Genomic DNA, 24,156 nt, shown 5'->3' with positions numbered 1-24,156 from the left:
CTCATTATTTAACAATACCAGATCCCAAATAAGTATCACAACATGAAAAACAGATGTTAAAACGTGACACTCCAGGTCAGGTTACACTGAATACCTGTTAATTTTTAAGTGCCTGGTTCCGTCTCAAGAATCATTTCTAAAATTTTTCACAAGGTTTGTTGAATTCGGTTGCAGGGGTTAGGGTCTTAATACACATGTGAGACACAAACAGAAACTTGACTTGTTATGAATCAAAGTACCAATAAAACAGAGAGAAACCAGTTTTTATACGAAACGCTCATTACTTGACATGAAATATGATTTTACACGAATGACTAATATCAAGGGCACAGTTTATGTTTTTCAGTAATTTCCATTTGTTTTCTCCCCTTAATGCATCAAGAAGTCTTTTAAATCTATTAAAGGCAGACTTTCATTTTAAATAGCAAATAATTTTTCATTATTGTGCTAGTTTAGACTATATTTTTAAAAAACCTAAATACATGAATAAAAAAAAATCGTCATTGGAGCACCACCCTCAGCAACCACTTCTCATCTAAATTTAGTTCCAGCTTTTTTCTCTGGATATTCATATCTACATAACTACATCTATAGATATTTTCTTGGAGAAATAGAATCAAAACATGCAGAGAGGATCTTTTTGTGCCAATTAATCTTCTACAGCATCATTTTTAAATATGACTGAAGACGCTGCCTTGATATGGATATGCTGTAATGTGTTGCAGAAACTAATCACTGATTTCTGAACATTTAAGTGATTCCGATGTCTGGCTTTTATAAATATTATGGCAGTGAACAAATATGTAGCTTAATCTTTCTACACATTCTTGATGATTTCCTCAGCACAAATTCCAAGAAGTTAAATTTGTGGGTCAAAAGGATGCATATTTCAAAAATCTTGGTACATCACTGCTAAGTTACATCCAGAAAGATTGTACTAAATTATATTTCCACTGGAGGTGAGTAGATGACATTTTCCTATCATGGTTTTTTATTTTTAATTTTTAAAATTTTTAAAAATTTTTTACTAGTTTGCTACCATACTTCTTTAATCCCTAGAGGCACATCCCCCTCCCATTTTAACATCCTTAAAATCAATTAACCTTTCCCAGTTGATGACATATCATATTTTAACTGGTGATTTGTTATTTTTCCCATTCTTGGTGACATTGATAATATAGTGACGTATCATATAATCAACGTCTTAAATGCCATAAAATATGGTATTTGTCTTTATATATGTGGCTGTGTTTGTAGACACACAGAAGATTTTGATTTCTATAGTCAAAAGGTTTCTTTATTTGCTGTCATGCTCATGATTTCTCTAATTTTATATAATAAACATTCACCTATGTTTCCTCCCATTATTATATTTTACACTTAATTCTCTTTAATAAACTTATAATTACTTTGTAACAAATGAATACACCAATTACCCTCATATTTATTGAGCAATTCTTTTTGCTCATATATCATGCTTACAGCTTATTCTGTTTAAACATCATTAATCCCAATCATTTCAGTGTCCACAGAACAAGCATTTAATAGATTTTCATTGATCGATTATTTAAATCTGTAGGAACAATCTGCAGACTTTGGCCTAAGTTAAGGTTTTGACATCACAGTTTAGGGCTTCTGAAACGATTCTAGTTGTAGGTGTGAAAGGCCATTCTGGGCTTCCTGGTGTATCACTGCTTTGACCACGTAACATATAATAGGACCCAGAGAACTGAAAAACAGTGTTTCTCATCACTGGTGACCATCCTTCCGGCCTGCTGGAAGCAGGGAGGCGGGATGACTAGGGAGGCGGGCTGGGAAGTCTCTGGTTTCAGTACTCAACAAAACTCCACAGGAATTTATTGAGAGCCCACCGGGGCTCAAGTCAGGAATACGTCCTCCACCCAGCTCAGCAACTGAGTTCACAAGTTCATCTTTTATAATGCCCACATCCAGAGTGAGCAGTGCGCTTATCTCACGCTCGCAGAGTATCACTAACGACAGGCCAATGGGCACAAAAATGTGTCTGCCCTCAAAGAACCAGGTAGGGGAGCAAAAAGGTAAGTCGATTACGGAGCACCATAAGATCCAATCCTCTCTTTAGCATGTGCAGCAAGAGAGCAATAAGGGAACGAAGAAGGAGACCGCGGTCCAAGAGGAGAGGAGGAGGACAGAGAACCACATGGAAGAGGAAAGCTGAAGAACCCAAGGGACCCGAAGATGCAGGGTGGGGTACGGTGTGTGCCGTAGCCTACCTGCCAGGTTGAGGAAATGGTACCCATAGGGTTGGGCACTGAAATGAAGGTGAGAGCGTCCAATAACAGGGCTGGGGGAAGTAGCAGGTGGAATGAGGAGTTGACAGGTGGAATGAGGAGTTAACAACTGGTTGACTGTGGAAGGTAGGGACAAGAAGATCATGGGGAGAGCCTCCATCAGGGGCTTGTATGCCTCGTAACACGCTTGTGCCCAGCCATGGGACAGAGAATACAGGAGGAGGGCCAGGCAGAGAGTCCGTTCACACTCGTAGAGTGTGAGCTGCTGTCAGTGGCTCTATCCCGGTGGGCGTGCCAGCCCACAGCTGGATATGCACAAATCTGGAGAGTCAGCCACATGCAACTGCAAATCACCTTCATTCATGTGGTTTCCTGGGTGACAGCAATCTCTCTGGGAATGAGAGTCGAGCTCTCTCACTTGTTAGTTTTGTGGGAAATAAGGAGACTTCATCACTGGAGCCTACTATGAGGTGGCTTTCCTTCCATCTTGCAATCAGACACTGGTTCTCCCAGAAGGCAGGAGCCTGGGATGCCAGGAAATAAGAAATAAGGGAAGAGCCTTGAAGAAGGCACAATGTTGTCTGCAATTGCATGGATTAGGGCCCAATGGCAACATTTCCCCATCCGACCCCCATCAGCACTTGTGTTACGTTTGCTGCACAAGAATGACACTCAAGAATGACCTATCTGGTCTGCCCTGTGGGTCTGCTTTCAAAACAATGACAAAAAAAGGAATAAAAAAAAAAAATACTGTTTCAGTAGAATGAGAAGCTTGATTTTCTACCATCCAAGTCATACCCTTGCGATTCTTCGTTTCCAGACAATCTCAGCCACGGGCAGGTGGAAGGAGGAGACATCATCACAGCTCACTCGCTGTACAGACCTGTGATCTGCATTCCGACTTCTGGGATATGATAAATCTCCAGTGTGAATTAGATTTTTCTAGGATCAGAAGTAACACTACCCAGGACAGGAGTTTGGATTGATAAATTGCCTTCCTGAACGGAGGAGAGGTTGGGTCGGGGCTGGGCAAGAGTGAGTATTTCATACACATAGTATTTTTATGTATTGCCCTGTGTAGTCTGAGTTGTAAAAATTCAAAGAGTTTCTTGCCTCCTCCAACGGTGCTACAATCGGCTTTAAACATGTCCAGAGCTAAATTTGCTCCTGAGAACAAGTGTTTGTGTTAATGTGACTTAATTGATAACAGCCCATGTGAACCCTATTATTTAAGACCTATGCATTACTAAATAGTTTCATTAAATAATGGGGAAGAACTTTAAAAAGAAAAACAAAGCGAGCACATGGTTTTCATTTTGGCAGTAAGGGCTGGAGAGAGGCTCTGCTCTTGAGGTCGACTTCATGGCTTCAGGCAAAACTGGGAGATTAAGCAGAAACTCCAGCAAAACCATAGCTCTCAGTTTTAGAGACACTTAACTCAGTATATGACAAATCTCAGGAAATCTTTTGACTTTATTGGTTGGGGGGGCGGGGGAGCAGTAGTTGTATTCCTTTTGTTTTCTCTCTCTTTTTTTTTTTTAAGATTTTATTTATTGGTTTGACAGAGGAGAGAAGAGAGAGAGAGAGAGAGGGCATGAGCAGAGAGAGCAACTGGCAGAGGGAGAGCGAGAAGCAGGCTCCTGATGAGGAGAGAGCCTGACGCGGGGATCGAACCCAGGACCCCGGGATCATGACCTGAGCCGAAGGCAGACGCTTCACCGACGGAGCCACCCAGGTGCCCCGTTTTGTTTTGTTTTGTTTTCGATAATTAACGTTAGCTAAATAGTGTTACCATCGAAAGTGACATGAAGTTTAAAATAGTTCCTAACAACTTCGGATAGTTTGCTGCCTGGCAAAAGGGAGGGAGATACCAAATGATCTCCCCGGATCAAAAAGCCTCCTTTCAAGGGGGGAAGAGAATATGAGGGGAGATGTAAACCATGGTGTATGGGGGTGGGGGCAGGGGTGAACTGAAAGAATGATTCAATAATTATTGAATTCACACAATTCTCTATGCAAGTGATATTTCCCAGACACTCAGAGTGACCCCTTGCTACATGCCTAGGTCCAGAGTAGGAGTTACAAGAGCTACAGGATATTAAAGTAGAATCTTTGCCACCTCTGTTTCGGTTAAACACAGAAGGCCCAAAGGTTAAACACAGGGTAACAGGTGGCTGGGGTTCTAGACCACCTTTGTAGGACTTGCAAGGAGGTGGGAAAAATTGGTTTTGTAACCCTTCTCCCCTCCTTCCTTCTGTCTGCTGCTCCCTCTGCTTGTGCTCTGTCAAGTAAATAAATAAAATCTTAAAAAAAAAAATTTAAAAAAAAGAAAAGGAAAAGAAAAGAAAGAAAGGACCTGAGGAGGTTACCATACCCTCAGGGTTCAGAGACTGGGCCAGGGCAGGTGCGGGGGGGGGGGGGGGGGTGCACTGCAGGGTGGCCAGGGGTCTGCAGTCAGAGTTTCTGAGTGGGAGACCCATGAAAGCACATCCTGAGAGGGGAAGCTTCGAGGAGGCTCCAAGCACAAAGAGTCACCCAACTCCAGGCACCAGATCACCCAACACCAGTCAGGTGAGGCTTTTTGGGCCCTGCTCCCTTTGGGTCCTCTTCCAGCAGGAACTTGGAATGGCAGGGGTGGGTGGGGGAGCCTGGGGAGGGGAGGGAGACAAATGAAAAGACGGATGGATAGGAACCAGCTGTGTCCCCCTCCTCCGCTCCTCCGCTCCTCCGCACCCCTGCAGACTTCTGATTTGAAGTAGGCCCTGGGCTACAGGAGCTACATTTTAGAAGAAGTTCAGATGCTGGGTTATTCCGCTCCGACAGCTGAACTACATTTGAGATGGATCTTGCCTTTGAAAGTGATGCAGGAGCATTCTGTTATCAGGTCCCTGAAAAAGTTACCAGACCCTCCCCAGACCCAGCAGCAAGAAAATCCACGAAAATGAGCAAAGGATTGCGGAACCCTCTAAGATCCCCTCCGAAGTTTAAGGAGAGGGGAGGCCTGCTGATGCCACAGGCCCCACAGGGGACCCCCGCTCTCAGGCTCAGAGACTCGATCCTTCTCTGAGGCTCGGTGTTGAGACATTTGGCCCAACGTCCTTCTCTGCAAGGAGAGCATATAACTGGCAGTTCTAACAAATATAGGAAAAGAAACCAATATACTTCCACTTCCTATGGTCAGTGTTTCTTTACCAGTAAGGGTTGCATACTCAAACCGAGTTTTATACGATCCTAAACTCGCTTTCTCTCTACAGAGGCAATTGGCAGTTTCCCTTCTGCACCGCATTATGCTCTGGGAGGGTTTGTGCAACATCTTACAGCAAATTACGGGGCGGAATCAAGCTACTTACACCATATAATGTGACATATACACTGCTTTCCAGCTCCGCCTGATGAAACACAATATGCTTTATTTGGCTAGAAAATACAGCTGATCTGTTCTTATAAAACTCCTCGCGGCTAAAAGGAGGTCGGTTATATTTTTGATCAGACCTCACTAACCTCCTTCTCTGTTACTACTTCCCCTCAAACAAATAGCATATCCTAAAAGTTGTACGATGATTGTCATCTGGCAACCAGTATGAAAAATAATGGGAAGACTCACGGGTGCATTGTCGCAAATGCCAATTTACCAGGCAAGTAGCCATAGTCCATATAATCGTGATGGATTGAATGTCTGTGTGTCCCCTACCCCCCCGCCCCCACTGCTCCAAGATTCATAGGTTGAAATCCTAACCCCTGATGTGATGGTCTTTGGAGGTGGGGACTTGGGGAGGGAATTGGGTCATTGAGGGTGGAGCTCTCTTGAGTGGAATTCGTGCCTCTGTAGGAAGAGCGCAGCTTCCTGGCTCAGCTCCCTCTGCCAGGTGAGGACATCATGAGAACATGGGCATCTGCAGACCTGAAGAGGGGACACCAGATTTGCCAACACCTTCACCTTAGACTTCCAGCCTCCAAGACTATGACGAATACATGTCTGTTGTTCAGGTCCCCCACTCTGTGCTATTTCTGTTGATGGCAGCACAAACTGACCAAGCCGGTAAAGTAATGGGCAGCGAAGTCAAGGCAATTTTTAAGTGCCAGCTCCTCTCTTTGTGACTGGGCCAGGTCGGGTGGGCTCGCTAGGCCTTTTTCCTTGTTTTGGATGTGGGCCTCGCTTACAGGGCCACGGTCAGGACTGAATGAGTAAGGATGCAGAGCCTCTGCCGGGGGGTGAGTGCTACCTATGTGCAGACCAGCTGTCCTGTTCCATACGTGTCAGGGGATGAGTCACCCCAGGGAAGAGAAGGACATGAGACTGGACATAGTGCTCAGAGACTTCACAAGCTTACAATCTAGTTGGGGACACCCAGGCACACCCACCCTGGGTGGCTCAGTGGTTGAGCATCTGCCTTCAGCTCAGGGCATGACCACGGGGTCCTGAGATAAAGTCCTACATCAGGCTCCCTGCATGGAGCCTGCTTCTCCCTCTGCCTGTGTCTCTGCCTCTCTCTGTGTGTCTCTCATGAATAAATTGTTGGGGACGCCCAAAGACATTTTAACAGTGATTCAAATGCTCGAATAAAAACAGACTTCACAAACAGTATGAAGTCAAATGAGTTGGATCCACAGGAGGTAGTTAAAGACAGGGGCAATAGTGTTTGGGTTTCCAAAGGATGGGGGGCATGGGGCTTGGGGAGGACGAGAGGAATCGGTATGGCTCCATCAGAAGATTTCACAACAAAATCCAGATGCAGCTTCTCTTCCAAGCACGGAAGCTGACTTGGTGTTTCCCCCAGAAGAGGGAGCATGCCCCCCTCTCCAGATCAACAGCACAGGGCTCTCTCTGCATTTTTCATCTACTCTGGCTTTCACTGACCAGTGTTCCCTGACCGGCCCTAGTAGGTGTTTGGGATCCTAATCTCTGAAATAGAAGTTTCACCAACCTTGTAGCCTAAGTGGACATCAGCCGCCTTGGGCAACCACAAATTATGCCCTATTCCTTTCCTTCCACCATTCCCCTGGCAAGAACCCTTCTTCTAACATCTGGGGGGCTGCATTCCACACTCTAAACACAGAGAAACGACAGGCAAACCTGGAGTTTATTTTAGATGGCATCTTGTCAAGTTAAAACTCTTAAAGGAAATTTCCTTGAATTAAGATCCCGGGCAGGGGTGGGAATAATCAAATGATAATAAAACCTCTGATGCACATTTAGGCTGATCTTTCAATAGATTGATGATTATTTGCTAAACTTGTCCACTCAAATGAAATTATCTAGTTTTAGCACCTTCTTTTTTTCTTTTTTTTTTTCCTGAATTCGTTTTTAATGTCAATAGAGAGGTATGTGTGTGTGTGTGTGTGTGTGTGTGTGTGTGTTTTCCTCTCCTTTTTCTTAGGCATTAGAAATCTCTCTCAAACACACACACATACATACACTCTAATCTCTAAACCTTTTAAGCAAGATCTAGAAAACTGAGAATGGAGGAGGAACAGGGTAGAAGAGAAATTCCAAAGAGAAAGACTCTGCAGGTTCAACATTCCAGGCCTCACTCCTCAGAGCCTCTCACTCATCCACTACAAAACAGAGGCTGGGACATACCTCTCCTTCCCACAAATGTGAGGTAGATCATAAGTAATCTGTTCGTAAGACCTGAAGAATAAAAAATGCACAAATATCTTGTTTCCATGTAAATAAAAGCAAAATGAAGGCTATGCCTGAAGTAATGTATTTCCATCCTGCATCCTATGACACTTTCTGGAATGAGAAAGAAGTGGCACATCTTATAGCTAACAGGCAGAGAATGTTTTATAACCCTGGGGTGGGGTGGGGGGGATAGTTAGGGTAAGGAATGAAAATCTGAACAGAGGAAGACCATCTAAAATTTATCTCTTAGGAAGTTTGCTGAGTGTGGCGTAGTGTATGCATACGCCCACCCCTCCTTCAAGAGTATTTCAATAAAGACCTCTATTACTTCCAGTGCTTTCTGGCATAATATTTATGTTTCTTTTGTCTGACAGTGACTTTAAGAGAATCTTTAATATGATACGAGCCGATTTTCAAAGCTGTTCACCCGACGCCTGACGAGTATTCGCACCACCTGGGAACTTCTTAGGATAAATTTTTAGGCCCCACCGCAGACCTGTGTCAGAAATTCTGGGACTGGAGCCCAGCGGCATGGATTTCCAGTAGCCCTCCAAGTGATTCAGATGCACCCTGAGTGTAAGAACTATCCCCTATGGGGAGCAGTCACTACTGAAAAACCTTGTGTGGTAGAGGTTGCTGGTGTCTGCCCCTGCCGACCCTGGACCAGCTAGCACACCCATCCATTGGTTGCTTCCAATAAGACAGCTGAGGATTTACTTCCATGGCCTTCTCCAGACTTACCCCTGACTGACAGAGATGCCTGGGAAGCCACCCACCCACCACCCCAGGCCTGGGAATCCGATGACTGATTGGCATAAAGTTGTTAAGTTTAGATCCTTTGAAGGGAAGGACAGCCTCACCCTGTGAGCCTTGTGTGTCCAGCCAAGGTTAGGCTTTACCTAAGACCACATTCCTGGGGAGTCCCTTCCTTCCCTATCTTGCTCTCCTCACTCTCCTTCCAGATTTTTCCTAAAGACTATTCGCCCATTAAATCAGTGCACCCAATCCCTTTCTCACATTCTCCTTCTAAGGAACGAGGCTGTGACATTGTTAATAGTTGGGACATATCTGGAGAAATGACTGCAAAGATTTTCTTAGAGCAATGATGGGTGGGAATAGTTACTGCTTGGTGAGGAAAAGAGTTCCCAAATGTGGGAATTCCCACAGGAGTCTTCTCCAAAGGATATCAGACTCTACTCTGTTTCCGGAAGGTGAAAATCAAGGTTGAAAACTGACAGGCCAGATGACGTCTATTGACCATTCAAATTCTGAAATGTATATATCACGACAATTCCTAGTAGTGAATATTATCCAATTTTATTTCTGTTGGATGTATGAAGAGAAAGGGCAAGGAGTCCCAAGAGGGGAAGATACTGACGTTCACTGACATAAAACAATTCATTCAACACATGTTTGCTGAGCTCCTAAGTGCCAGGCTCGGGGGCTTCCATAGTAAACTCTATAAGCAAAGTCTCTATCCTCAGGGAGCTTCCATCCTGATGAGGGAAACAGGCAAGAAACACATGGATATGTGTAATCCGATATGAAAGAGTGAGAAACATTTTGAAGAGAAAAGGAAAACAAGGGAAGGGGATGGAGAGTGATAATGGGATGAGGGCAGGGAGCTCACTGAGGAGGGGATACCTGAGCAGATGATTAAAAGCAGCGAGAAAAATCATGAGACTATCTAGTGTTCTAGACAGAAGAAACAGCAAGTATAAAGCCTCTGGGCTAGGACTTGGTAAATGAGTCAGGGGCAGGAGATGAGGCCAGAAGGTCGCCAGGGTCCTGATCACGTAGGGGCTGGTAGGTCATAGTGCAAACAGGACGTGAGGGGAAGCCCTTGGGGCTTCTGAGCAGGCAGTGGCATGACTGGATTTATGCATCCTTATAGAGAAGAGACTGTAGGTGGGGCAAGAGAATCAGAGACACAGATAAGAGGATATTGCCATAGACTAGGCTAGAATGAGATGAAGCTAATTAAGGGCTTCCTGGAAAGCTTATTTATCTAGTCATTGACTTCAATCCAGTGAGAGCTCCAAGGGCTCCCTGAGACGTGCACACTCTATGCACTTCTCCTTCCCTCTTGGCTTTATCACAACCTGGAATGGGAAAGAAGGATTTATGAAAGGGTTGAGTCGCAGACATCCAGACCGACTTAGGTATGGACATCATTACTGCACAGAGTACCAAGGAAGCCTTTCAATCCTGGATCCCCACTTTGACACTAGTACTATTATGTTTCATGAAACAGCTCCCTGCTTCCTGTTGTTTTATAAGATACTGTGCAGATCTGGGAAGTTTTACTGAGAACAAACTCTGTTCTCTAAAGCCGCAGTGTAAGGAATATATTTTTTTTCCCATTTCATTTTTTTTCGAAGTGTATAAATAACGCTGTTAAACAATACCATAAAAGAAGACATTCGATATCATCTATGCTAACAACTCAAAATGTCTATTTTGTTTTTTGCTCCCAATAAAGTCTATTCTTTGCTAAATTTTTATTGTCGGCAAGTTTTTAAATGCATGGAAAAAAGATTTCAATTCCAATTTATAACCCAAGCAAGTTTTAACATAGGAAGCCAATTCTTTCAAAAGAAACAAAAACCCACCAGAGCTTACTTTGAAACAATATTTAAAGCTTCAATCCACGGAGATTTCGAATACTCCTTTTCTCAGGTGGAATTCAATTTTCCCATTTATAAGCTTGCCGATGTTGGTGGCTGCAGAGTATGTGCCTGTGGTCAGGCGGTTTAGGGAAAATGGGAAGAATGAAGGTGCTGGTTTTAAAATTAAACCTGAATCTTTCACGTGCCTGAAGGATCATATCCAAAAGAAATTGCTTTCCTGGGGACCAAAGGTACTATCTCACCATTCAAAATACAAAGGGCCAGAAGTTTATTTATACCGTCTCCATGATTTGTTTCCCAGATCTGGCTTTCTACAAGCATTTCCTTCAGGAAAACACACACTTTTCCTCCCTCGCAGCCCAATTTCCTGTAGGAGTGCCTCTTTCAAAAATGGTAATCACAGCATCGTTCCTCTGTTTTCTAGTGACACGCGCAACACTCCCATTCACACATGCAAAACACCTTTCAAAACAAAATGAGGATAAAGCAGAGAAAAGAAAGTAAAAAATTTTTCTTTTTCCCCAAACTGCCCCTCCTTATTAAAAAAAAAAAAAAGTAGCTGTTGTTGTATTTTCATAGCTGATACTGGGATTTCCCATCTACACTCCTCATTTAAAAGCTGATTCTTCCTAGTGATAGATGTAGACTTAAGTAATCTGAGTCACTGGTGGAGTTTAACTCTACCCAAGGTGATTATAGGATACTTAGGGCTGCTGTTGGAACATGCCAGCGCTCTTGTGTTCCAAGGTGAAGGTGGCAATGAGGGTGGGGAGTGCTTCAGTTGTCAGAGCTGTGAGACAACCGCAGTCTCTGTGATGACTCCTTTAAGGAAAGGATCTGCTCTTTTGCCCTAAGTGAGGGTCTTTGGGGTTGTGTCCGCAAAAGGAAGAAGGCGGTGGGGGGTGGGCGGGCGGGGGCAGCTGAGTTACACAGTCTTGCTTCCTGAACACAAAATTATCATACAAAACTATCTTGTAAACTCCTGGCAATGCTGTGATTTCCTCTAGATTAAGACTTAGGAAGGTCCCTAGAGACAGCTACCCCAATGGAGGTGGTCTTGGGAGGAAGGCTAGTTGACCCTATCCCAGAGCAGCCTCTAGAAAGCCGCTGAGTGGACGTTATTGCCAGCAGAAGCCACTGCCGTGACAATACCACTCATGAAGGAAAGAGGATGTTCCCACTTCTTGATTGCTATGCATTGAATGTTTGTGTCTTCCCCAAATTCATATGTCAAAACCAACCTCCATTGTGATGGCATTTGCAGATGTGGCCTTTGGGAGGTGACTTTGGGAGGTGATTCATGGTCTTACAAAAGGCGCCAGAGAGCTCCTTTTCCTTTCTGCCCTGGGAGGACACAGCAAGAAGATGGCAGTTTGTGAACCAAGAAGTGGGTTCTCACCAGACACTGAATCTGCTGGCACTTTGGTGTTGGACTTCTTAGCTGCCAGAATTGTGGAAAATTTATCTTGTTTATGAGCCACCTAGTTTATGGTATTTTTTTTTTTTTAATAGCAGCCTCAACAGAATGAGACACCGGTCATCAGCTTTGTACTCAAATCTTATAATGATGCCATTTTCTCAATTCTAAGAGTCTATCACACTGACTTTTCTTTTTTTTTTTTTTTTAAGATTGATTGATTGATTGATTGATTTATGACAGACAGAGAGATATAAAGAGGCAGGGACACAGGCAGAGGGAGAAGCAGGCTCCAAGCTGGGAGCCTGACGTGGGACTCGATCCCGGAACTCCGGGATCGCGCCCTGGGCCAAAGGCAGGCGCTAAACCGCTGTGCCACCCGGGGATCCCCACACTGACTTTTCAAGAGGGGATAAGAAATACCATCATGATTGAAGGCACACACTAATATAAATAAAGATAATATATTTTCCATAGAATAAAGGAAATGTTATATAATTAGAAATGATAATGATCATAAAAATACTAGACTATGTTGAGCCTTTCCTAGGCTGTACATTTAAATGTATTATTTCATTTATTCTCATAAAAAGTCACAGCCCTCTGAGATAGATATAATTTTCCTCATTTTCAGATGAGGAAACTAAGGCTGAAGACAAATAAAGAAAATTAAGGAAAATGATGGAACCTGGAGTTTTAGGACTCTGATCTCACATCCAAGGCCCTCTGATTTTCTGAGCAGTAGTGCGGTGAAAGGGAGCTACCAATGAGTACAGCCTTCCCCATTGTCCCAGAAGGACCCAGGGATAAATTTTAAGGGAAAAGGCAATAATTTCACACCAAGACCCTGCTGTAGGCTCTGTTGTTTCTGATGGCATAACAATCCAATCCACTGCTGCTGAGACCCAAGTTTCAGTAGGTAATGTGGTGAACCAGAGGGAACAAGTGGCTCTGGGGCCTAAAAGATGTAGGCTTTGTAATCACGTAGTACAGGAACCGAAGGGTGAAATTTCTCATCAGTGTCAACGCGGTGACTTGTCAAATAGATGGTGCCGGGAAAATTGGAAATTAGAAAATAGATCCTTTCCCTCTCAAACATCAAACTAAATTCCAGATAAACCGACAGTTGGAATAAAAATGAAAATGTAAAGATCTTCATGGGGATAGAATAGTGCTGTATCTTGATCACGGTGATCATCACATGCATCTATATATGTGATAAAATGGCTTAGAATGAGGCATACCCATTGCACTGCTGTCAATTTCCTGATTTTGATAGTGTGCTATAATTATCTAAGACATAGTCACTGGGGGAAACTGGGTGAAGGGTACATAAGACTTCTCTACTATTTCTGCAACTTCCTGTGAATCTATAATTACATCAAAATAAAAAGTAAAAATAAAATTTGGGCACCTGGGTGACTCAGTTGGTTAAGCATCTGCCTTCAGTTCAAGTCATGATCCCAGGGTCCTGAAATCAAGTCTGGCATCTGTCTCGCTGCTCAACAGGGAGTCTACTCCTCCCTCTACCCCTCCCCCTGCTTGTGCTCTTTCTCTCTTTCTCAAATAAGTGAAGTTTTTTTTTTTTTAAAGAAAACTTTCCTTAAAAAAAAGTAAAAATAAAATTTAAACATAATCATAAAAGAAATAGAATATAGTAAAACAATAGCTGAACATGGCATGGCTAAAGAGGTATCCAATTTTTGAAAAATGATAAATTTAACCACCCATAAGTGAAACATTTCTAATGTCCAAAAATACAAAATTGAAAGGCAGACACTCGGATGTTTTCCACATATATGACAAATGAGGGTTAGTTAATTCAGTATCCTTTATATACTGGTTAAATTGTGGACTCTGGTTGAAAGAGCCCGAATCCTGGGATTAAAAATCATGACTCTATCACTTGATAGCATGTGACTCAGAAAGTTACCTTCACTGAGCTTCAACTTTACCATCTGCAAGATAAGGATGGTGCTTCCTCAATGAGCTGGTGTGAAGATTAAAAGAGTCACTAAGGAAATAGTATCTGGAGCATAGTAACACATGCAGTATTAGCTAAGTTAGTTGTCGTTTTTGATAATTGATACCATTCAATACAAAAAAAAAAAAAAAAAAGATAAATCCCTCTGTGATTCCAGACTCTCAGCTATTCAGGATCTGGCTGGGATAAACTCATTCTTGAGAACTCTGGACAGATCAGCCTGATATAATGATATCCTCATGCTAAGTCAGGCCGGAACATTCATCCTGACAGCTGACGAGCTGCGGTAAAGCAGGCCTTTACCCTTGTGGTCACCTTTGAGTGAGCTAGAATTCCCTGCTCTCTTCAACACGTCTACCTCTGTGGTTATCCATCCTGCTTCCCATCTAAGGGAGCTTCGAGTCCACTGTAACTAGGTAATGGGATGTTGGTAAGAGCCCCTCATGCTGGTAATCAGTGTTGTCATCTGTGCTCTCCCATGCAATATCTCTGTTAATCCTCACGGCGTCCTTGTTGGGTAGGTATGACTATCTCCATTTAGTGAAGAGAAGTCAGTGAGTGCCCAAGATCACACAGCTGGCAAGTAGTAGCACCTCATGGAAAAACCAGTTCTTCTGAATCAAAAGCCTGGTCATTTCCTGACTGGTGGGATCCCCTTGGACCCACATTATAAGCACTAAGCCCAAGCTGAGATTTCCAATAAGGATCTATAGGGCTCCACATTTTTCCAATGTGGAGTTTTGGACAACTTTGTTGACTCTTGATGGGCTTGACTGTTTTCTTCCCGATTGTTGTCAGTGTTCCAAATAGAAGTAGTTGCCATGCAAGTCTCGCCTGGGCAAGTCAACTGCTGCTGTAGTTAGACCACACTCTAGTGCTTTCTGTGTTCTATAAGATGCTTTAGAGCTCTGTCTCTCCCAGTAGATTGGAGGCTCATGGAATACAGGGACCACATGTTGTCATTAGTTTGTATCCACTGAAAACAACTAGTACAGTGGACTATAACTGTAGATTGTTGGCCTCCTGATCTGGAACAATGCTTGAAAAGGCAGACTTGGTCCATATTTCTGTTTGAGAAGCTTTTGTGTAGATGAATGACCTCCTGGATTTATGAGTATAGAGACCTGAATCGACAGTTACCTGGGTACCAAGGAGGAGAAAGAGTATTTGCTCTGTTGCTAGCTCTTGGAGCTAAGAGTGGAATTCTCATCATCCTCATAAAATCATTATCCAGGGTGATCTTGGGCAAGTGATTAAACTATACTAGGGTCTCTTTCCCCACATTATGGAAGGAACTTACCCATTTTTCAGGAAATCTACTCTGCAAGATGGCACCTCCAATCCTTCCGACCTCCAAAGACACTTGAGTATTTACAGAGAGTTAGGGCTCAGATTTGGTGTGGGCAACTGCCAGCACTCATGGAGAGGGTAGATACAGATAGGCATACATGTTCATTCTCTCTCTTTCTCTTTTTCTCTCTATGCCCCCCTCTTGCATTTTCTCTTTTTTATAATACTCTATGTAGATATTACTTTGATGTTTTCCCTTGGAGTCACAAAAGGGGGCAGGAATGATAGAAAGGCTTTGTTAGGTGTATGGAAAAAACAAATTGCCTCTAGCCAGAATCTTTTTGCACACCGTATGGGCTGGCTTGAGAGCAGCATGGTCTTTGACCGTAACACGTTCCATGTTTAGCTCTGGTTTACAGGTCAGGGCCCCACAGGATAAGGAATTGGCCCAGGTAAAGCCATTTCAGTGATCTTTTACGGAGCTGGGAACCCCACGTGGGTGCTTGTAGGGCATTAATAAAAACACCTTGCTCGACAGTCGTCTTGACCCTGAAAACATGGAGTCCTCATGTTGATAGATGACCGTGAAACTGCAAGTAGCTTTACAGTAGGTTGACCCCCAAAGCAAAGAAGGTTAAAGTGAGGTGGACTCAGTGCCTTTAAAAATACACATAAATCTAACGTACCAACAGCATGTGCTCCAGACGGCAATGCTGAGCACACGGGGGAGGAAAAGCAGACAGATGCCTACAGCCCAAAAAGCTGAGAAGGTAATTTGTGGCTTTTGGAGGTAGTGAATAATGATTTAACGTGGTTTTCTCCACTTTGATGGTTTTACAGAAAAGTCACATGAAAACGTGTTTTCCACTCTATTATTTCCCTCACCTGAAACAGTGCCAAGTCTCTTGCACGTTGGGAAAAATATCTCAACAGAATCAACAGTCGGAAGCTGGATTTTAAATTTCTTCTAAACTTGCTCTGCAGCCTGCCTGCCCATCCATGGAAACAGTAAAGGCGCGAGAGCAATTGGGTCATTGATAATTCTCTCTCTACTGCCACCTAGACAATCCGAGGGAGACCTGGCTGCCTTCAGAGGGCCCTGCCTCCCGCAGAAGGCTCGGGCTTCTGGTGGCGGTGAGGGCTATTTTGGGAAGCCAGTGCTTGGCTGGGTTTACATAAAGGGCTGATGACAAAGTGAGAATCACATCCTGTGATGATGTAACCCAGGTGGGTCTCACAGTCGTCTGAGTCTCTGAGGCATTTCCAGCGCTTCGCCTTGACAAGCGTGGGTCAGCGAGGGGTCCTAAGAGTGGCCCAGAGGGGTACCGGGGCCTCCAGGCCTGAGGCTGAGCTTTTAGAACCTGCCTCTCTTTAACTTGCTGTGTGGCTCCAGCCAGTACTTGAACTCCTACTTAAACTCCTACAAGTCCATTTCCTCCCCTGAAAGGCAGCGGGGAGGCCCCCACTCGCCCATGACACAGAACTTGGTGGAGCTGTGGCAAGATGGCACAGCATGGTCCCCTTCCCCAACTGGGCTGGGCCTTCTCAACAGTGACGAGGAAAATCACTTGCCACCCAATGCAGCTGGTGGGATGAAATCCGGTCGAAAGGAGATCTGAGATGCACCTTCCCTCTGTGCCCAAATGGTTTGGGGGCTCTGAGCAATCCATCCTGTATATATACCTCGGTTTCCTCAAAAAACATCCTGTCATCTTCCAGATAATCATCTGGCAAATACCATGCCCTGGGCCAACGTACAATGACCTCTCCGGACACCTGCCTTTCAAGAGGCAGGCAGCAGGCAGGGCCCACAGTGGTGCCGTGGGAGCCGCCGGCTGCCCTGCCCAGGCTGCCCGGGCCTCGGGGTGCTGCCGCGGTGGGTGAGCTCAGCCTTCCGAGGGGCCGGCCTGGCCGAGACTGGGGTGCCCCGCCACACTCGCTTCCTAGAGCACAAGTTCAGCCAAAGCCACATTAAAAGATGGTTGCTTCACGTTGGCAGAACTTTTCAGGAGGCACCAAATGAGGGTGCGTGGGAGGGGGAGTGGGCAACAGTGTCAGAACATGACGAAGCCGAACAAACGTTTCCTGTCCTCACATTTAAAATCTCCGATGGGGGTGGAAGGCAGCCTCAGAGGCCCGGGGCTTTCCTGAAGCAACTATAAAAGGAAGGAATGATAAAAGGAGCCAGGGCTGGAGCAGGCTACTACCAGCCAGACCAGAGGGGGGGCAGGGGGGTGTTGGGGAGAAGTTTCCCTCCCAGGCCCGACCCTTGCTTGCAATCTTCAGGCCGGGGTTGCTGCAGGAAGCTTTTTCGAGGGGATGTGAGCTTTGGTTTGGTTTCTCTGGTGGCTCTCTTCTCAGTGACTGGCTGCAGGTGACCAGACCTGGTCTTCACAAGTTCCCACTGTAGATACACTGCAGAAGTCGGGCAGCAAACAGAGGCATCTTTGCGCATCCCCCCGCCTCCTGGGTGGTATCCCACAAGATGTATTACCTGCCCAGGAAGTAGCCCCTACTACCCGATGCCTTGCCCTTGAAGTCAGGAAAAGCATCTACTGGGACCGGGGCCGTAACTCAGATATAAGACCATCGACACAGTCGGGACCTAGGTTTCTTTCGTGTGATTTCTGAGACAAGGCAAAGTCTTAGAGCCTTCCCTCTGACATCTGCCCATTTCCAGCCGCAACAAAAATAGGGACTCACCGATCTGAAGCAGAACAAATGGAAAACTCTTCAAAATACCCAGATAGCATGATTGGCCTATTTCCATCAGCCTTCCAAGTTACTCAAACTACAATAGGCTACTGGGGATGCTTCCCATGATGGATTCTCCCTGAGTAGACTCAATGCTTAGGTCTCACATTTCTTGACCACTTAACTCCTGCAATGTCAGATCCCGCTCAGCCAAGGCCTGAAAGACCCATCCCCTAAGGAAAAGAGAGGTTCTCCTGAATGTGTCCAGAGTCCCCAGGCCAAAGATGGGACCGGCGATGTGAGAGCAGAGCCGTGTAGCTAATGATCATGCACTGTGCCATTTAAGACGCAGAGCGTAAGGCAGGCTTTCAAGAGGTTCACGCATCTCAGAGGCCCAGGGATTGTGTTTGACTCACATAGTTTAGAATTCTTGCACCCACACTTATCAGTGGCATCATCTGCTTTGTCCTTGTTCTACCCTCCCCTAGAAATTGAGAGACACATGCAGCTGCCTACAGCAACCACAGAGATTTCTCCAATAAAGGAAAGTCCACTGAAAAGGGGGAAAAAATGTTTCAGAGAGGCTCCAAGGGATGCCTGGGTGGCTCAGTGGTTGAGCATCTGCCTTTGGCTCAGATCGTGATCCCAGGGTTCTGGATCGAGTCCCATGTCGGGCTCCCTGCATGGAGCCTGCTTCTCCCTCTGCCTGTGTCTCTGCCTCTCTCTGTGTGTCTCATGAATAATTAAACAAAACCTTAAAAAGAAAGAAAGAAAGAAAGAAAGAAAGAAAGAAAGAAAGAAAGAAAGAAAGAAAGAAAGAAAAAGAAAGAAAAAAGTTTCTGAGTTTCAGTGGCTTGGGGGTTAAATCAAATAATCCGGGTTCCAATTCTGATTCTGCTAACAATTAAATAATGAGGGATCCCTGGGTGGCGCAGCGGTTTGGCGCCTGCCTTTGACCCAGGGCGCGATCCTGGAGACCCGGGATCGAATCCCACGTCGGGCTCCCGGTGCATGGAGCCTGTTTCTCCCTCTGCCTGTGTCTCTGCCTCTCTCTCTCTCTCTGTGACTATCATAAATAAATAAAAATTAAAAAAAAATTAAAAAAAAACAATTAAATAATGAAATACACACTTTACAGATTTCAAGCTCTTTAACATTAGGTAATTTGTTTGACCTTCATAACAAACCTTGAGCGAGGAGGAGAAACTTTGTCATCCCTAATGTGCAGATGAGCCAGTCAAGTCTGAGGTCTGCATAACCTGCCAAAGGTCCCATTTCTATATCGGCTGAGCTGTTGTCACGGTACATGGCCTGAGCTCCTTGTCTCCCCAAGTCATGACCTCTCTTACCTGAACACACATGGCTACTCACTCTCCCCCCCGTGCTCCCCTTAACAGCTGCTCTTAGCACAAGATAAGCTCCTCCCTGTAACTTGTCACTCATCTTACTGACCCTCAAGGCCAGAAACTTCCTGGAGGACAAGGAGCATGTAAAGCCCATCTTGGATGGCTTGAGGACACGGCACTGCATCCATCTTGCATACAGCACGTGCTCTGTAAATATTTGGCAAGTTAAACCAAAGTGAATCAATCTGGGCACCTGGGTGGCTCATGGGTGGAGCATCTGCCTTCAGCTCAGGGAATGATCTAGGGTCCTGGGATCGAGTCCCACATCAGGCTTCCTGCAGGGAGTCTGCTTCTCCCTCTGCCTGTGTCTCTGCCTCTCTCTGTGTCTCTCATGAATAAATAAATAAAATCTTAAAAAAAAAAAAACCTGAATCAATCTGATAAAATTGCAAAATAGGTAAATCTTAGCATTGCCCTTCATTCCATAACCCCTGGTTCTCAACCTCAACTCCTGCCTGTCAAAACCTATACTCCAAGATCACTCAAACACATAAACTGTGTGATTGATAGGAACTTAAAATGTTTTATGTCACTGCAGGTAATACTTGAACCCAGTAGATGTGGCTCTAATTAATTTCAGGCACAGCCAGAAAGTCTGGGATGACTTGGGAGTGTCAGGGCCTTCCCAGCAGGCCAGAAATCACATTTAGAACTTCCTGGAACTTCAGCCTGTACAGAAATCACAGGCATTCACAGTCACCCACCTTGGTTTTCCTCATCTATGAGTTGAAAAGCATGAGTCATAAACTGTTGGAAGTATTTTTAACTCACCAATTATTTGGATAGTAAAATGTAATGCTTCAACCCTAACTGAATGCTAGGGACAATCTTAGCAACCAGTTAGACAAAGTTGACTTTGAAACCAAAGAACAAGTCCAAGAGAAAAAGAGTAAGCTATTTAAAAAGATAATGTTGATATCCTGATAGGTATAACTCCAAGCACCTGTGAACGTGCCGTGCAAACAATCAGGTGCCATTGCTTCTTCCTCTTCCTTGCGGACCGTGTGAGGAGGCCTGCCCCGGTGGAGGCTGCAGCCCGAGTACCTCTTGGCCCTGAGCCTGCACTCTGCTTACAGGTGGACCCGTGCTAAGGCTTCTATACTCTGGAAGATTCTGGAGCCTCACATCAGGGGTGAGCCCAACCCCTGGCCTTTGCTGTTTGCACTCTGAGCCACTAAGCTGCCCCTGCCATCTCCCCCTCCCTGGCAGCTCGAACAGCCTCAGCTCAGGCCACCTGAACCCACAGGACTCACTCAACGGACATGGCCTCTCCCTCTCCCGTGGCCTCTAGGCCCTGATGTCACCCTGCCCCGGCTATGCCGACCACTGGTTCCCCATCATGCTCTCTGCCCATCCCCAAAACTTGCTCATGCTGCACTTTGCTCGAATGCCCACCCCAGGAACTCCCACCTGCCCTTCAAGACTCAGCTCACGTGACCTGGGAAGTCTCGCCTGAGTGCCAGGTTGAGTAATCCCTTCCTCAAGCACAACGTTAATGACTGCATAGTAATTCGTGTTCACATCTCTACTTGTGGCCTCAGAGTTCTGACAAATGTCTGGCACTTGTGAGAACCGAGGAAAGAGCGTGCTGACTGGCTAAACGAATGGATCTACTGCAGTGAGGTGCAGTCTTACCCATCACCTCAGACCCCTGGGAAAAAAAGGCCAAAAGTGCTTTGAGATGTTCCTCAGAGCCTAGCACAGTGCCCGGTGCAGGTTACCAGTTATTAAGTAACACTGGACCACATCATTCTTCCCTTGACCAATCTCTGAATTTAGCCATCATGTCTTGACTGTCTACTACATACACGCATCCACCAGGCATTATGGAAGAAACAACCAGCTAAACTGAGGGGCCAGAGGGGTCTAGAGTCAAGAGGAGTAATAGATTCATAAACAGGGGAGAGTCGTCCGGGTCTGAGTGCGTGGCCAGCTGCTCTTTGTAGGGGAAACAGGGAAGACTTAGCCACGGAGATGAGTGTTGACACAGATCTTAACTGATGAGCACACGGATATACTTTTCTTGAGCTTGTTTAGCTGTGTATGTGTGCCCGTGTGTGTGTTTTGGTTCTGTGCTACTACCATCCACAGAATACCCTGGTATGGATATTTATGCAAATGCTAATTACACACTAATTACACACTATAATCTAAAACTCCCCTTGGTTATTTTCTGCCAACACAACATCCTCTTGCACATCTCTAACTTTTTAGCTGTTCCTTGGATGACAGTGGTTTTAACATTCCGCAGACCCTGGTTTACCATCCCTGAACTGCTTCCTCTCCTGAGTCCTGTTAATCTCTCATGTTTATTACCAGTTATTCAGCTGCAGTCATCGTGAACAGTAGCGTGTTCTCCCCCACAGTAATAAATATTCATGTGTTTATGAAGTAACAAAGACAATGTAGCTGAGCATGAAGAGTTGATGTCAACAGCCAGGACTGAATGAAACACAACATTCAGTCGATTAACAATCCCACATCTTCCTGGAGGCTTAATTGTTTCAGACAGGAGGCTGGAGCTCGGAGGTTGGAAGTTTTGATAATGACTACAGGATGGGAAGGAAAACAAAAGATACAATTGGCTAGTCATGGCTCTGGGTGTCATTTCTGTTTCACAACAGCGTGTGGGGAAGAAACCTTTTCACATTGTTTAATTTATCCCTTGGAGATTGGGATGGTCCACGAGTCCAAACAGGAGATACAGCCTGGACGGTGAGAAGCGGAGCCCCGCTAGGAATTGAGGGGCTGTCTGCAATGGGGACTCCTAGTCTGAATTTGTATTCAAATGCACTCAATGTACCTATTGGCTCAGGGACAGCTACTGTAATGACACAAATATATATTTCTTTTTCCACGATTCCTGTCTGGTGGTGTCTAAGAAGCAATGCAAAGTTACTCTAGGAGTGCTTTGAAATAGTATTTGCTTCAGCGGTACATATACTAAAATTGGAACAGTTCAGAGATTAGTGTGGCCCCTGGGCAAGAATGGCATGCAAATGTGAAAACAATCTCGGGGTTCTTTTTTTTTTTAAGAGTGCTTTGAAATATTAACAGGTATTTGCTGGACATGGGCTCCAGTACACTAAGTACTGGATACAGTACACTAAGCAAATGCCCATGAAGATGTATGATGTCAGACAGAAAAGAGAGAAGAAAGAGGATGGCTGCGTGGAGTCGTGGATGAGCACTTTGTACTCGGAAGAGCGCTTAGAGACCCAGCTCTGCCACTTACCAGCCAGGAGACCTTAGAAAGCTGCTTAACCTCTCCAGGTCTGTCTCAGCATCTCCTTGAGGCAGGGCTTCTTAACTGGGGGTGATTTTGTGTGGCCTGCTCAAGTGCAGATGGCAATTTCGACCCCCACCTCCACCCCCAGCAACACCTCCCAAGTACTCATCTCATGTCCAATGCCGACTTTAATCTTTCCTGAAACCGAGGCTTCTGTCATAAAACAAAGGAGGTGGTCAGCACAAAGGTATCTGACTTTCTGACCAAAGCCACCAAATGACCAGGTGACCCAGTTGTATCAGACTTGTCTAATTTCCCCCCCAAAATGTCTCCAGGCATGCTGTCCCGATTCACCCTGCTACTTCTTGAGGCAAGGTGCTAATTTTATCTTAGAAAAGGGCAGCACCATTTCTGAGGCAGTGACACTTTCTAAAAAGAGAAATCTGGCCACTGATGGCAAAAATCGTTTTATGTCCTTTTTGTCTTGTTTGTTCAGCAAGACCAAAAGAGGACAGATTCCCATCTTTTCTCGTTGACTTCACCAAGGGCAGGGTTCCGTTTTAGAAGTCAGGAAGAACAATGTGGAAATTGTTCACTAACAATGTGGATCATTTTCAGACAATCCCCAGAAAATCTGGGATAAGTTAGGTGGGAGAGAGATAGATGACAGTATGTGGAAAACTTTATTTATGAATGTTAATAAAATTTCTATTGCAAAGGAAATACTAGAGACAAAACCGAAAAGCCCTACATTGAGAATGAAGCTTATTCCAGCCCGACTCTGAGAAGCAAACAAGCCAAAGACCGATTCATTAAGTGCCAAGTTCAAGGGAGGGATGGCAGGCTAGAGCTACAGCTGGAGAAGTTCCCCTCCTCAGGGTTTTGCCAAGAGCCTGCTCATATGCTTTGCAAACCATGATAGATATGGGAGGGCAGACCTGACATCCTTGCTGAGCTTTCTCCGCGTCAGCGCTCTGCAGCATGGAAAGAAGTTGGTAGGTTTGAGATGAAAGGTAATCTTCCTCATTCACACTTGGGACCTTTGACAGAAATTTTCAAAATGGAAAACAAAAATGGCAGCCGGTCAACATCAAGATTCCAATTTTTACAACATCTGGAGGTGGCTGTTGAAGACAATGGCTGATACAACCCGGATGGACGGGTGCTTATGGGAGTATGCACCCCCAAGAAACATCCAGGTATGTGTCGGTTATGCCGTGGAAAATGACATCTTTAATTTGTTTGAGCTGTGGGAATGTTTTCAAAAAGTGTGGTGAGAACAAGGCGGACCCAAGTTTTTGTGGCGGCTTGATATGCTGACTCCCATTTTCCACAGGTCGGAATGATATTGTCCTGAAACAGCAATTGAAAAGTATACCAACTCCTTAGATCCTTCCAGATCGTGGAAAGAGTAAATATTTTAACCGCATATAGTAACTAGGATTTGAGAGGAAGTGAGTTTCCGTTAAAGCGTCATCGAGGTAAGATGAAATTTTCAAAATTGTAATACCAAGGACTATGCTGGACATCAGGCTCCAGAAGAAAGCCAGGCTCTCTAAAAAGTTGGCTAATCTTTATTCCAGGATTATATCTTCCAGAACATGTGCCCA

The 24,156-nt window shown here is 44.9% G+C and overlaps 1 protein-coding gene and 1 non-coding gene across 3 annotated transcripts in view; one reads left to right on the top strand and one right to left on the bottom strand.

Annotated features, from left to right (window-relative positions):
* Positions 1–24,156, bottom strand: part of SUGCT (succinyl-CoA:glutarate-CoA transferase) — a 719,796-nt gene that overhangs the window by 130,152 nt on the left and 565,488 nt on the right. The window lies entirely within an intron of this gene.
* Positions 22,237–22,348, top strand: LOC112925860 (U6 spliceosomal RNA). The gene has a single exon (XR_003236218.1). It is a non-coding gene; the product is annotated as a U6 spliceosomal RNA (small nuclear RNA).

Source organism: Vulpes vulpes, chromosome 5 (assembly GCF_048418805.1).
Source record: "Vulpes vulpes isolate BD-2025 chromosome 5, VulVul3, whole genome shotgun sequence".
Classification (NCBI taxonomy): domain Eukaryota; kingdom Metazoa; phylum Chordata; class Mammalia; order Carnivora; family Canidae; genus Vulpes; species Vulpes vulpes.
Note: the sequence above shows the minus strand (reverse complement) of the source record. Positions and strands in the feature narration are given on the sequence as shown.